Raw genomic sequence first — 5,359 nt, 5'->3', positions numbered from 1 at the left:
TAAATGAACGATCTTTATTTCAAGAAAAAGTTCAAAATTTTACTGTTCCGACATGAGTTACAAGTTCGGTAATGCCCCTTACCTATTCTGGCGACGGTTACGGGATAGGGGTGTTACACTAGAGTTATTGTTACCCATATATTGGGCTTGTTCCTTCTCGATGCTAGGGTTGAAGGGTTGATACTTTGTGCATGCTCCTCCTCCATTTGAATCTCACCTCATCACTGAATGTACCTGAGTAGAACCACACAAACTGTCAATCTTTTTATTTAAGAGTTCTACTTGGTTAGATATCATAGTAACCGTGTCGAGGTTGAAAACACCAACTTCTTTCGTCAGCTTTGTTCTCATAACTTGCCACTAATAATTATTCAGTGACATTTCCTCAATAAATTCGTAAGCTGCCTTAGGTGTCTTATTATTGATAATTCCTCTAGCGATTGCATCAATCATCTGCTGAGTCGAAGGATTCAGGCCATTATGGAACATTTGAACTTGTAGCCAAAGCGGTAACCCATGGTGAGGGCATCTTCTTTAAAGGTCCTTGTATCTCTCCCATGCATCGTAAAGTGTTTCTAAATCCATTTGCACAAAAGAAGAGATGTCATTACGTAATTTGGCTATTTTAGCCGGTGGAAAATATTTTAATAAAAATTTTTCGGTCATTTGTTCCCACGTAGTGATTGACCCTTGTGGTAACGAGTTCAACCATTGTTTAGCCTTATTTCTTAACGAAAAGGGAAACAACTGAAGACGTATGGCATCATCAGAAATGCCATTGATTTTAAATGTACCACAAAATTCTAGGAAATTTGCCAAGTGAGCGTTGGGATCCTCATCCTGCAAACCATCAAATTGAACAAACTGCTGTATCACTTGAATTGTGTTAGGTTTCAGTTCTAAATTATTTGCAGCAATAGCAGGTCTAACTATACTTGACTCTGTTCTTGTTAAATTAGGTTTAGCATAATCATACATAGTGCGCGGAGCTAGATTTTGATTAACAGCAATTGTAGGAGGTAGCGAATTTTCTTGGTTTTCAGCCATCTCCTTGGTTGGGGTTTGAATATCGTCCTCTTGCTCGTTCTCTATGTATCTTAAGCTTCGCCTTATTTCTCTTTGGTTTCTGCGAACTATGCGATCGATCTCACTTTCAAAAACTAATGGTCCTGACGGGTTTCTTCTAGTCATAAACTATAAAAAACCTGCCAAAAGAAAATAAATAAAGAATTAGAAAAGAAAATAAAAATTTAAATTGCAATAAAAGTAAAATGGCTAAAGTAATAAAAATCGAGTGTTCCTAATATCTTAGTTCTCCGGCAACGGTGCCAAAAACTTGATACATGATATTCGTGACAGGTTTTAATATTTATAATGAATCGTTCTTGAAACTAACTATTATCACAATAAAGGTAAGTGTACCTATCGAACAGTGGTATAGTTTTAGCAAGACCGGATTGTCGAACCCAAAGGAACTAAAAGTACTAGTAATGACTGTCGTTTTATTATCTAGCCTAAGAATAATGGAGTTTGTTTTAACTAACTAATTAACTAAACTAAGAAATCACATAAAATAGAATTGGGGAATTACTTTTTGGAAAAAACGATTGAATCAAGACAATACCTAAGGAAAAATCCACCTATACTTCACTTGTTATTTGACTCTAAATCGGAAGATTTATTCATTTGACTTGATCCGTCGAAATCCCTAAGTTATATTATTATCCCTCTTGAGACTAACAACATCTAACCCTAGGTTGAATAATTGAAACCTCTTTATATTTAACTCCCTAGGGTTGCATTAACTCGATCTACGGGTCCCCTTATTAGGTTTCACCCTAATCCGACAAAATCTTTTCACCCTATCTTTAGGCGCGCAATCAACTCCACTTAATTATGAAAAATGTACTCTTAGACAGGGTCTATTCCTCCTCTAAATATGAGCTGAACTTGAATCAATATCCTGGAATATTAAGACAAGAATTAAGAACACATAATTAAGAACAAGCCAAATATTTATCATACAATTCAGATAATAATAACAAGATCTGTCTTAGGTTTCATTCCCCTTAGGTATTTAGATGTTTTAGTTCATAACTAAAAATGTAAAAATCTCAGAAGAATAATGAATACAAAACATAAAGAAAAACCCAAAACTCTTGAAGGGAAATTGAGGGGAGATCTTCAGTCTTGATGATGAATCCGGCTTCTAAGATGGATCAATTGGCTTTCCTTGAGCAGTTCCCTGCTTCTCTCTCCATGTCCTTTTTCCTCCTCCTATAGGGTGTATTTATAGGCTTTGGAATGCCTAAGAACCCTCAAAATTGGCCTTTTTCGAATTGGACAAAACTTGGGGTCGGCAGGGACACGCCCGTGTGCGATTGCTTAAGGCCGTGGTCAAGCCTATTAAATAGGCACAGGCATGTGGTCCACCCGTGTGAGTCATGCTTCGATTCTACCAAATTGACACAGCTATGTGGTCTGCCCGAGTGAGAAGGTCCAGGCCGTGTTGATTTCATACGTTGGCCAATTTTCTCCGTTTTTGGCTCGTTTCTCGTTCCTTTCACTCTCCTATGCTCACCTAAGTATAAAACATGAAATTAAGGCATTAGGAGCATCAAATTCATCAATTTTAAGGAAAAATCATCGATAAAACGTGCTAAGCATGGGATAAATATATATATGAATTGCAGTTTATCAAATACCCATTATCCGCCAATTCTTACAAATGATCATTTCACATATATGCACTCCCGCAAACCTCACTTCTTACGGTGGGATTACCAGTCCAAGCTAAATCCCCCATATCGTAAACTCATAAGGTGATGTCGGGATTACCAGTCTAGGCTAAGTCCCTTATAACGACAAACACCCTTAATGAGTTCGGATCTGAATTACTAGTCCAGGCTAAATTCAGACCCTAATCGGATTACCCGTCCAGGCTAAATCCATAATGCACACATATTCTTCGGGAGGCTTGATCATTCAAGGAACACCCGACTGGGTTAGATCCTTTTCATACTTGAGATCACAGATTACCCGTCCGGGCTAAATCCTTACTGCAACATATGCAGGATCTCTTGACACATATCAATGAGGGTTTATCCATTGAATTCCCTTTGTCAACCTCATCCGAGACATTTTTCACATGTTACCATCAAATATGCATTTCTATGATATTTCATGCTAATAATAAATGCAATCATCATGCATTCATAAATCATTCAATTATGCATATTAGGGGTTTACTTTAAGTTATCCGAACTTACCTGGTATTCTTTTCGGAGTTGTGTTTCGATTATTCCGAAACCTTGCGTTTACTTAGATCGACCTCTGGAATTTGTTCCTCGGGGTCTATAACAAAATAATTTAACTCATTAATACACTACATTATACATTTCAAGTTTAATATCTATCCCCGGTCCAAATGACCGTTTTGCCCCTAACCTTTCACATTTTTACTATTTAGTCCCTAGGCTCGTATAATGAAACACATGCACTTTCTATCTTACCCAAGCCTAGCCGGACACTTTTTCTTCTTATGATAGCCCACATTTTCCATTATTTTCTCATTTCTACCACACGTTTACATCTTTTGCAAAATAGTCCCTATAAGGGTTTTTCATGAAAATCAACTAGGAAAAGATGTTTAATACTCATTCATCTTTCATATTCCTCCATAATCCATCAAAATAAAAGCAACTCATGCATGGGTAAATTTTTAAACATGAATTCTAGCATGAAATATGGGTAGAAATGGAGAGAGCAAGCCACCGGGATTTCAAAAATACAAAAGCATGAAAAACGGGGCTTGGGAGCACTTACTATTGAGCTTGGAAAGCTTGAAAACCCTAGCTATGGAAACCCTTGAAGTTTTGGCTGGACAAGGAAGAGAATGGGCCGATTTTGGTTCATTTTTCCCATTTTATTTCATTAAAATACCAAATGACCAAAATGCCCTTTAGCCCTTTCCTTAAAATTCCATCCATGTAAGCCCATTTTTGTCCAAAAACTTAGAATTTGGGAAAATTTTTCTCCAGGACATTCTAATTCATAATCATACAAATTGCTTCTAGAATTCAAGTTTTGCAATTTATTCAATTTAGTCCCTAATTTCCAATTGAACACCTTACTCAAAGAATTTCTTCATGAAATTTTAACACATGCATATACTCATATTATAGGCCTCATAATAATCATAAAGTAAATATTTTGATGCCAGATTTGTGGTTATTTTAGGATGTTACATGCTTGAGATGCCTTGTGGGGACATCTGGCCAATAAGAGTAAGGGAGGATGGTTGGGATGCTGTGTTGAGGAGCCCAATGTTCCGTACCAATCGAGTCACATAGGGGCCAATGGAGATGACCCCCCTCCGATGTCGCTCCGTCTGGTGGCGAATGGCGAGGGCAATAAAGTAGGCGAGGTCGAGTATATGCCTGTTCGCCATGCTCCATAGAAAGTAGGAGTTGTGAGTGTTAACAACGTTGGTGCTCTCTCGACGTCTTGTCAAAGTGTGTGCTAAGATGGCATGTAGGTTCCTTAATGAGGGAGAAAGATCCGATGCCTTGGAGCGGCTCGGGTCGTAGGTGGCTGAACCAGGGATCAAAGCATACCAGCACTTCGAGGGAAAGTAGTGGATACAGTGACAAAGAGTGTCAAGGTCGTTCTCATCCATGAACTCCTCTGTGTACAAGCCCAAAGCTATAGCGAACTCGAGCACACTCAACTGGCGGACTAAACTGCTGAGATAGAATTGGACTGTTCTAGGATCATCAAAGTTGGTCATGACGTCTTGAACATGGAATGTCGAGCAAAGATCAAGTGTGAACTCAAGGTACACCGGCTCAATGATCGCAAAGAAAAGGTCCCATGGATCAATTGTCAGGAGTGCTCGTGCATCATCAGCCAACTGGACTTGTTCAAGTGCTGTCCATTCAATGCAACGACTCATACCTAAAAGTCGGGTCCGTAGGATTTGGAATAGTTCCTCCTGATTGCCAGGTGGAAATTGGAGGTATGGGTGGCGAATTTTCGCGGTAGGGCCTAAGGAAGACGCCCCTTTCTACTTTTTCGTATCGGGAACGATAGTTTTCTTGCCACGTGAACTTGACATGGTATATCTGCAAGAAGAACAAAGAATATAACATAACTAACTAACTCAAGAAGAAATCATGAATATAGTTAAACTAACCAGTCCAACCAACAATACTCAGCAATTTAATCTAAATGATAGAAGTTTATATAGCAATTGACATAATAAAAGCATGATCATTTTCAACACAAAATGGCTGAACTAGACTCTTATGGGAACACACGAAAAGAATGAATGTATCAGAAAGCATTGACTAAAATGGCA

At 38.3% G+C, this 5,359-nt stretch overlaps 1 non-coding gene across 1 annotated transcript; it reads left to right on the top strand.

The window, feature by feature from the left end:
* Positions 1-511: 511 nt before the first annotated feature.
* On the top strand, positions 512-618 carry LOC128280294 (small nucleolar RNA R71). Its single transcript, XR_008270474.1, has one exon. It is a non-coding gene; the product is annotated as a small nucleolar RNA R71 (small nucleolar RNA).
* The last annotated feature ends 4,741 nt before the right edge of the window (positions 619-5,359 follow it).

This window comes from Gossypium arboreum, chromosome 8 (assembly GCF_025698485.1).
Source record: "Gossypium arboreum isolate Shixiya-1 chromosome 8, ASM2569848v2, whole genome shotgun sequence".
Lineage (NCBI taxonomy): Eukaryota > Viridiplantae > Streptophyta > Magnoliopsida > Malvales > Malvaceae > Gossypium > Gossypium arboreum.
Note: the sequence above shows the minus strand (reverse complement) of the source record. Positions and strands in the feature narration are given on the sequence as shown.